We start from the raw sequence: 11276 nt of genomic DNA, 5'->3' as shown, positions 1-11276 counted from the left end.
TATGGTTTTAAACCTTTATCGATAAAATAAAGGTTATGGTTTGTTTTAAAAACGAATGCAGTCTTTGATAAACGTCTCATATAGAGGTCAAAACCTCGCAACGAAATCAATTAATATGAAACGTTTATAATCGATATGAACGGGACATTTCACCAAAGAACCACCACCGAAGAACCGAACTACTACAGGACAACCACTAGACCACTACCAGACAACTAAACCACAACCTGAACAACGAACCATGACTGGAGCACTAGACCACCACCGGACTACTGACCCAACGAACCATGACCGGACCACCACCCTATACCGCCACCAAATCAACACTTACAAATCAACCATCAATAGGAGTAATTATCAATAAGTTATTAGTATTAATTAGTATTTAAAATAAATATAAAATATTCTTAAACGAAAAATGGGCATGAATATAGTAGTCTCGCCGTCACAAATTAATTGTTCAATATTTTTTCATGATATCTCAAATTAGTTGTCCACTTTTAAATATAAAAACTAAATTTAATAAAGTTTATAACAATGTCCTTAATTATCTAATTTATTACAAGTAAATTACAAAGGTGAAAAGATTTCTTAATTAATTGGTTGATGATAAAATTGTAAAGTAATTTACTATATTGCGTGATTTTTGTGTGAGGATGAAAGGAGGACTACATAAGTAACTAATCTTTATTTCTCTCTAAATAATTTTAGAACTGCACTCATGATGTATGTACTTTGTCCCTCTTTAATCATTCACTTTTCATTTCTCAAATTTTAGAGGGCAATTTCCCTCCCCATTCACCAAATATTTGACATCCCTTCAAATTAATTCCCACCCACTACCTACAGTCAAATCTACTACCACACAACTACAGACACAAATTTATGAAATTAGGTTTTTACTTCAAAAATGAAATTGGGTTTTCCTTCCACATCTATTGAACCGCTCTTATTCCTTGCCATCACAAACTGAAATTAGGTATCTTTTTGTTATGCCTCTAACTCTATTACTTTGTAAATTATACTATCGTTATTTTTTTTATTATTATTTTTTTAATTTTATACACATTTTTTTCTAGGGATTTTACCTCATTTGGCGTATTTGGTTTATGGTTGTGGGTGACGGTGACCCTACATGTTTCTATGACTCATAATAATCATAGTTGTTGGGTCAGGTAAGGGAGTTTCGACTCATCAATCACAATAGCCTTTAAAAGGATGGTGTTGGATTGTTCGCATTGCGTTCGTCATTAAAAGCACAGGTAAGCTATCTTAGCATTTTGGTCTATGGATGGTGTTGGACTGATCATACTCCGTATGTGTTTGTTGTAATCAGCTTAATAGCAGCTATTGTTTGTTGCTATGTGGTTTACTTATTGCTTTATTACGTTTTCAATTATATATATTTTACTGCTTATTATTTTTTGTGCAATTTCAGGATTGTGCTCAGTTTGAATTTAAAGAATCAAAATGGTGTGCATAGAATTTTGAACAGCTTTCAATTTGTGAACTTCTATTACTCATTAGAGATGTATACACAGCTTAAACCAGTAAGTTCATAACTAAAAGGGTCACACACCACAGGTACATATAGTTGTGTGTATAGTGTTTTACCTTTGTTGCTTCTAAAACAGAGCCTCAAATGTTTCTGCTATGAACATCCCATTAGGAAAAAAATACTATTTCTATATGATCTGTAAGCTTAGAATACCATCATTATATAAGTGGGAGTACCTGCTGGGCTGCTGTAACTAACACAAAAAACAGCAAAAAAGTTAAGTATCTACAAAATGACCATTAAAGGTCAAACAAGCCCAATATCCCATTAACCTACAGTCGGTTAAATATGCGGAATTAAGACGAGACACTAATGCTAGCCATATATTAATGATGTTTAACTTTTAAGATTTTCCATTATTACTGCTTGCTGTTGCTACATTAAGTTGTTACTATATATGATTTTTTGTGCTTTGAAACTCTTATCTTTTTTGCTTTTAGGATCATCACCAAAATAGTCATCATCATTTAGTTAGGCAAGTTGTGAGAGTAGCATTCGTCTAATTAAATCTTTTTATTTGTGAATATCAAACATCACGTACTGAGCAAATGATGAGTATAGCCGTTGTGAGGCTTACTATAGCATAATATCTATGTAATGCATCTTTATTTCATATAACTACAACTGATTGCTACGTTCACCTCTTCAACCTTGAAAATGTGTTTGTTTTCTTTCCCATTAGTGTATATATTATATATATTTCGTGTAAAGTATGATTTTTTTTTTTTTCTTTTTCAGGCCTTGGTATGGATTTTAGTTTGTTAGATGTGGACTACTAATTGATTCATGAATATCAAAAAAAGGAATTTAGCAATAATTGCAGAACGGAACAACAAGTACAAGTAGTACTAATATTGACCTTATGTCCAGAAGACCGGTTAAAAGAGATACAAGCAGTAGTTTACTGCTGGATTGCTAAAAGACTAAACACAGTCCAATAACAACAGCATACTGCTGTCTTTTGATTGATACACACGTAAGTACAATTTATAAACCAACAACTATAAGTACTTCGCTAACGCCAAATAGAAAACATCTTTTGATCAACGTCCTTGACCGTATATGGTATTGTTATAAATTCAGTATAGCTACAATTTCATAATGACACTGTATACAGTTGTATACAGTCAATTGGTCATGGCATAATGAAACTGTATAATTAAATTGTATACAATCAGTTGGTCATTGATCAGTTTCATAATGAATACCCATTGGGAGTGTGCATATTGATGAACTGACTGTACACAGTTTCATATCGATATGGTTAAAATGCAGTCAATTGGTCATGGCATAATGAAACTGTATATTTAAATTGTACAGTCAGTTGGTCATTGATCAGTTTCATAATGAATACCCATTGGGAGTGTGCATATTGATGAACTGACTGTACACAGTTTCATATCGATATGGTTAAAATGCAGAGTCAATTGGTCATGACAAAAATAACGTGGGAGTGTGCATAATGAAATTGTATACAGCCGATTTCATTATTCCATGACCAATGTGTTGAGAGAACTAAAAAAATTACCCAAAGTTGTATAGTCAATTGTGCATAATGAATACCCAATATTGGATTTCATTTATAATTTTCTTATATTGTATGGATTAGTTATATGAAGATTTTTGGTGCAGATTGAAAACAAGTCTAGACTGGTAAAGGAGCCATATGGAGGTCAGTACTTCATAAGGTGAGCTACAACTTTGTAGGACTGTGATTCAATGTATTTTGGATAATCTGCAAGGAAGATGATTAGCATGTATAACAAATAGAACTTTTGTAAGATAATAACAAATGGATCTGTAGCTATTAGTACTTCAAAAAAAAACTTATAAATATATTCTAACAAAATTACTTTTGAAGCCGCCGCTGCAGCGCGCTGTCGAACCTTCTCTAGTTGTTTACTATGACTGTATAAATTGTTGATTGTCGAAAGTCTATGAGCTATAAAATTTTTGACAAAAGAAACCCATCTGTGTGTATATTTTTACAGTTGACAGGGCCTTGTGGGCATACCATGGTTCGATTATATTTTGGGCTACTATTGAGACGCATCTACTAGATAAGGCCTGTAGACAGTTTGGATGGACTCAGAATATTCCAAGTGATGACCAATTGTTTACCTCGGAGATGCATCATTATATACACAAAACAAGCCTTTGCATGAAACAAAGCGTTGATATGAGGAATACTTACCCGCATCTCCAGTACATCGTACGTTGGAATGAGCGAGCGAACTGGGTATATAATGGTACGTCGGGGATGGGTGATGTCGTAGCGTGGGGGTACGAAATAGTTTATATTTTACTAGGAAAAACTATTAAATACGATACAATTTTACACAAGATATTTATTTATTTACAGATGGGATATACCTAAACCTTGCTACAACACTATAGGCAGTGTACCTAATCGTAGAGTAGTATAGCTTTTAGTAAGTCCGATTCGTTCCACAGGGAGACGACTTATTTTACACTATATTTTTAAACAATTATATTTGTACAAAATATATTATATATATTAATAATATATAAAATGGGGTTTACCGTTTAATGACCGGTTTGTCGATTTTAAAAACTTTAGTTGCAGTTAAAATTTAATGTAAAATATTAAATAAATAAAAGACTTAATTTAAAGCGTAAAGTAAATAACGATAGTGAAATTGCGATAAATAAAAGTGCGATAATTAAAAAGTACGATAATTAAAAGTGCAATTAAATACAATGACAATAAATAAAAGTGCGATAATTAGAAATGCAATTAAATATGAAAATAAAGGAATTATGCTTATTTAAACTTCCGTAATCATGATGTTTGACGTGTTGATTTTAGTTTTATGCCCATGGGTTAATTGTCCTTTGTCCTGAATTATTTAATATGTCCGTCTGGTTTTTGTCCATAACAGTCCATCAGTCATAAATATAAAGTGCGAGTATCCTCGTCAACTTATCCTTATACCCGAAGTCAAATATTCCAACTAATTGGGGATTCGAATTGTAACAAGGTTTTAATACTTTGTTTAATGAATACTCCAGGTTATCGACTGCGTGTAAACCAAGGTTTTACTACTTTGTTAACAATTACACCAATTACCCTTGAATGTAATTCACCCCTGTTTCAACAAGTCTATTAACTATTAATCCAGTTCCGTGTCCGGTAAAATGAATAATTATTGGTATTTATAGATATCTCGTCCACCGTACCTAGTCAAGCGTATGTGGTTATATATAAATACGTCAAATTATAAGTTTGTATATTAAATTAACAAGGTATTGTTTAGTTAATATAAAACCCATTAATAGCCCATAGTCTAATTTCCACAAGTGTCGTTCTTTTATCCAAACTCCAATTATGGTATAAAGCCCAATTACCCAATTTAATATTTTTAGCCCAACATCATGATTACTTCGTCTTAAATAAGCATAATAATAACTTAAGTACGAGACATTAATTTAAAAAGGAAAATATAACTTACATTGAGTATTTATCGCGTAGTGGTATACGGACAGAATTTCGACTTCAAAACCCGTAAAAATAACTTTTACATAACCCAAACTAATCTAATATAAAACTAACCTATATATATATATATATATATATATATATATATATATATATATATATATATATATATATATATATATATATATATATATATATATTATATTACAGAGTATTATTATTATTATTATGTATATATATATTTTTTTAAAACTGCAGAAGCTCGTGGCCTTTTATAGGCATTTTGGAATCTGGCTGCTCCCGAGTCGTGGAGTTTTTGGCCTTCAAACTCCGCGAGTCGTGGAGTTTCATTTTTCAGCTCACAATTTTTTGGATCTTAGCTTGTCGACGTAATTAAATAATAATATAATATATAAATAATTTTAAGAATTATTTAAATATTATATTTTATTTATGTGCATAGTTGACTTGTAATTTTTGCACCGTTGCGTCGCGCGTTGAGAGTAGACTCATGTCCCGGTTCCGGATTTTCGAACGTCCTTTTGTACAATTTAATATCTTGTACTTTGCGTTTCGCAACTTGTACTTTTGTCATTTTTAGACGTTTCTTATCAATAAATTGAACCACTTGGATTGTATCTTGTACATTTGAGCTTTTTGGTCATTTGCGTCTTCAAATCTTCGTTTTCGCCTTTTGTGTTCGCACTTATTTAATATAAACGATTACAACTTACAATAGGAAAATTAGAACTAAATAATTTACATATTGGGAGGATATTGCTACTAAATATATTTTCATTTGGAGCACTATCAATGGGCGTGAATAGGGATTACTTTGACTGGTACAACGCACGAAGTATTGTGCACATTACAGATCCTGGAAACGACATAAATATTTAAAATGTCCTAAATATTTAAAATGATACGACATAAATATCAAATGTCCTATTAGCTGATGATATAATACGATTATGACAATTAAATTTCCTATGATATTTTATGTTATAAGACTATTTTAAAAAGTGTCCTATTAAATAAACACATAATGCGACACTAAACCGTTAAATGTCTTACAAAGTTCTATTTTATACTCCGTAATTCACAATTAAAGTGTCCTATGAATTACTTTGATATTTAGGACCCCAACAACTCATTCGTCACATTACAGAATCAAAGTGTTCTAAATATTTATAATGATACCACATATATTTCACATGTTTTATTAGCTTATGATATAATACGACTATGAAAAATAAATGTCCTATGATAGTTTATTTCATATGACTCTTTAATAAAGTGTCATATTATTTGATGATTCACAATTAAAGTGTCCTATGAAATCATATGATATTTAGGACCCCAACAACTCAACCGTCACATTAAAGAATTAAAGTGTCCTAAATATTTATAATGATACGACATATATTTCACATGTCCTATTAGCTTATGATATAATACGATTATGAAAAAAAGGTTCTATGATAGTTTATTTCATATGACCTTTTTTATAAAGTGTCCTATTAAATTCACACATAATGCTACACTAAATCGTTAAATGTCTTATAAAATTCCATTTGATGATTCACAATTAAAGTGTCCTATGAAATCATACGATAATTATAACCCCAAAAACTCTTCCATATTATTAAATAATTAAAGTGTCCTAAAATTTATAATGATACAACATACATATCATATGTCCTGTTAGCTTATGTTATAATACGACTATGACAAATAAATTTCCTATTAGAGTTTATTTCATATGACTTTTATATAAGGTGTTCTATTAAATTAACATGTAATACAACACTATGCCGTTAAATGTCTTATAAAGTACTATCTTATGGTTCACACTTAAAGTGTCCTATGAAATCATATGACCATTAAGACAGAAAAATATCAATCAGTCATATTAAGTCCTATTATATTCTACTATGACACGACTCACAAAAATAAACGTCATATAAAGGTACATTTCACATGACCATCATATAATGTGTCTTAATAACATAGATTTATAGGACATAAGTATCAAAAGTCCTAACATGGTACAGTTTAATAAGACTCTTGGAAATAATTGGCCTCTAAAGATATATTTAATATGACGTTCATATTATGTGTCCTAATACATAAACACATAATGAGACTCAAACAAATAAATGTCTTATAAGATCCTCTATTAGGATCTACTTTTTAAGTGTCCTATGAAAATATATGATTATGAGACCTACTCTAAAAGCGTATCTCATAATAAGACCCTACTCTAAAAGCGTACCTCATAATAAGACCATACTCTAAAAGTGTAGCTCATAATAGGACCTAAATATTGTCTGGTCCTATGTAAGTAGCATTTAGGACTATATTTAACTAGGTCCTAGAAAAAAGGTCCTATAGGAGCATTTTTCTTATAGTGCGCGCTGGTCTACCGTTTGTTGAATTCCGTTTATTCGGTTCATTGATTTAATAAGCATAAGAAAATACATTAAAAGTACTACATGCATATAAAGTAAAAATGACAGTGTTTCAAATGTCCTACATAAGACGTACAGAATCAAAGTGTAAATGTATCCAATCACACACGAATAATGTATTAAGATAATGAAATAGAATGTTAGGGAAGGAGAGATAGCATCACTCGGTCGGATGCTACTGGTAGTGGTAAGATAGCCCCATCTGTTTGCGTGTCCTAGCTCCTCGAGGGATACCCATGGATGATTCTACTTCCTGGTGGTCAACTGACATCATCTCCTCTGGTGGTATCGCACCACCTCTAGTAGTAACTCTCCGCATCCAGTTGGGTATGGAAGCTGACTGGTCATCCGTAAAAAGATTAGACATTTCCCCGGTTAATGCTCGACTTTGTGATCCCTGCCAACTAGTATTCAAAGGCAATGATGAACCTCATCCTGTTGTTGCTATCACATTTTTAATACTTGTGACAACCCTTCCATACTCATGCTAGCAGCCTGGTCCCAAACTGAGTTCATATTAGTCATCATCTGTGAAGATGCAGCCATAGCTCGATGTGTGCTCTTGATGGTGGTCCCAAAAATATTGGTGTAAAGACCACCTATCGCTGTCTCCAAAGTCGTAGTTGCAGGCCTAGTGGTAAACTGCTGATGAGAGGGAGCAGTGGGCTCGGATACCACAGTGTGATGTACGTATCTGGTAGCAGGATGAAAGATCGAAATGGCTTGTCAGTGTCATGACGCCATCGATGAGTAATGATGATCGGATCTGGGTTAGGAAGAGGAGGCATCCCATGTATCTAAAGCAAATGAGAATCCACATGATAGCGGTTCTCGATAGTCTGTGCATCAGCAAACCAATGTCGCTTAGTCGGGACATCTCACATATAGTAGTGATTAATGACGCGCATAAAATACGCTAACATATCGCGCAGACTTATGACCGTATAAGCCTCGCTTCACCATCTAGAAAGGGCCAGTGCACACCATACGTGGCGCGATTCCGCTTATGGCTTCGCACATCAAACATTGCGCCATCAAGAAATTTATGTCAAATGACTGTGGGAGCCGAATAGGACAAACGTTAGTACAAGACGTTAAGGACGGAATTTTAGTGGCCATACGAGTAGTAGGACATGGCCTACGTGAGTACACGATCCATGCGGCAGAATAGTACTATTCTGTACTATCCTGCCCCCTCCTTTTTTCTTGTCGCCTACGAGGCAGAAAAAAGGACAGCTACTCTTACTTATAAATACTCACATCCTACTTCACATTTCATTCATTCAAGATAGAGAGAAACATACTAGCCATCTATATTACTCTATCTGTGCGATCATAACAAATAATGGTTCTCAGGTAACGTTCCTCGAACATAAAATCTGTGACTACCCGAAAATTTCCGACCAAATTTAAACTTAATCTGTAAATGATTTCGACACGATAAGCAAAGTCTATTTAATTGAATCTCAAAAATTTTGAACTGTGTACATTATTTCAGTTAACCTTTGACTATTTCTGACGATTCACGAACATTTGGGTGTAAATAAATATGTATATATATATATATATATATATATATATATATATATATATTACTTTTATACATAATTAATATTATATGTATATTATAATAAATATAAAATATATAAATATTAACAATTCAAATATGATATAAGTTATTACATAATAGATAATATATAATCCTTAATATTACATGGTTGACAAAATATAATATTAATGGATTAAATGTTATTGTAAGTCAAAAATGTAATTGTTATAGTTACTTTCATTATTATTATTAATATTAATATCACAATTAATATTATTAATATTATTATTATTATTGTTATAATTAAATTTATAATGATTGTAATGTGTGATCATCAAAACAGAGGTTAAAGTATCAATATTATTATAAGAATAATTAAAATTATAATCAATTTGTAATTTAAATATTATTAGTTATTATTATTAAAATTACCAGTATTGTTAATATCATATTATTATTATCATTATGATTATAGTTAAAAAAATATGATTTTTATTACCACTATTGTTAATACTAATATTATTATCAGTATTTGTATTATCATTAAATAGTATTCTTATTAAGTATTAGTATTAATGATCATGATTATTGTTACATATTATCATTAATATTAGTATCATAAAAATAACACTATCTATTAATATTATCATTAATATATCATTAAGAATATTATTTTAACTATTAGTAACATTATTCTAAATACTATTATTATCATTTTTACAATTATTATTATCATTAATATTTATATTCATTATTATTATTATTTTTATCAATAATGTTAAACGTTAACAGTATTATTATTATATATTATTAATTATTAATTATTTACATTAAATTAAAATATAGAATGGGGCAGTTATCTACACATACGCGTAATTAGGTTATATATCTTAATCAGTTATATTTTTTTTCCTTACCTCCTGTACTACTCGTGATAAACTGTCTACACACGATTACATATATCAATCATCACTTTCTGATTAACGATACATTAAGTTTTCTCCACCTTCTCTACCGATTATATCTGTAAGTGTTAAATCCTATCTGTTTAAATTAAAAAAAAAATGTTCTTCTTTACGTCATTCCCCTGCTCGTGATTATATGGCGACCACTATCTTCACAACAATACAATTTTGATCAATTCCTGTCTCAGCTTTAACCATTCAATTTTTGCAATATAAATCCTTAGCTTCAATTCAAAAATCAAACAAGGACCTAACAAAAACAAATCGGGTTCCTCTGTTCAAAAATATTTAATCACTAGATCAATTCCGAACCATTCCTAAAAATCTAGTAATGAGGTTGTGTTAGGAATCGTCCATAAAAACTAACTGTAAGTTTTCAAATCTTAATTCGCAAAATGAAGGTTTAATTTTTAGGTCAAAGTTTAAATTTTAAAAGTCAACGAAATTGTTCATCAAGAAATTGGTGATTGTTTTGATGTTTTTGTTGAAATTAACGATCCTAAAAGTTTCTAGATGTGATTTAAAACAGGTTTCATGTTATAAGTATTAGCTATAACGTGATGAAAATCGAAAATCAATAATTTTTTTTGGTTATGTTCGTGAACCCAGCAACGGTGTTCTTTCTATATATATATATATATATATATATATATATATATATATATATATATATATATATATATATATATATATATATATATTTTTTTTTTAAACACTAAATAATTGTTTTTGTATCTATTGTTAGTCCTAAACCAATTTACAACTCGTTATTTTGGCTTACATAAATTCTTTGGTCGATTTGTAATTGGAGAAGGAGAAGATGAATTTAGAACAAAAATAGATAAGGTTTATATACTTATGGAGTGGGAATAAATCAGAAAAGAACATACGGATCAATGGTAAAGGGTGTTAGTGGGTATCCAGGAGGTATCGGGTTCGAGTCCCGTCCTGAGCAAATTTTTTGAGAGGAGCTTTAAAGGTATAATACTTTTATCATTATTATTATATTAGTGTTATTGTTAATAAGTATTAATATTAATGTTAAGTTAATTATTATTATTACCATCATTAATATGAATTATGTTATTATTAATCTTAGAATTTTTATAAGCATTAGTATTATTATTAATACTATGATTATTATTATTATTATTATTATATTTATTATTATTATTGATATCATGAATTTTATTATTATCATTAATATAGTTAACATTAGTATCCTTTTTATAAGTATAATAAGTAGTATTATTATTATTATAGTTATTATTAT

At 30.3% G+C, this 11276-nt stretch overlaps 1 long non-coding RNA gene across 2 annotated transcripts; it reads left to right on the top strand.

Annotated features, from left to right (window-relative positions):
* The first annotated feature begins 802 nt into the window (after window positions 1–802).
* Window positions 803–4024, top strand: LOC139848086 (uncharacterized). 2 transcript variants are annotated; one of them, XR_011759831.1, is made up of 6 exons: window positions 803–979; window positions 1080–1262; window positions 1439–1550; window positions 2297–2534; window positions 3191–3246; window positions 3550–4024. It is a non-coding gene; the product is annotated as an uncharacterized lncRNA (long non-coding RNA). The 2 variants fall into 2 exon arrangements; XR_011759830.1 differs by having other exon boundaries at window positions 1439–2534.
* Window positions 4025–11276: the final 7252 nt, after the last annotated feature.

This window comes from Rutidosis leptorrhynchoides, chromosome 5 (genome assembly GCF_046630445.1).
Source record: "Rutidosis leptorrhynchoides isolate AG116_Rl617_1_P2 chromosome 5, CSIRO_AGI_Rlap_v1, whole genome shotgun sequence".
NCBI lineage: Eukaryota > Viridiplantae > Streptophyta > Magnoliopsida > Asterales > Asteraceae > Rutidosis > Rutidosis leptorrhynchoides.
This window is presented reverse-complemented; position numbering and strand designations above follow the sequence as displayed.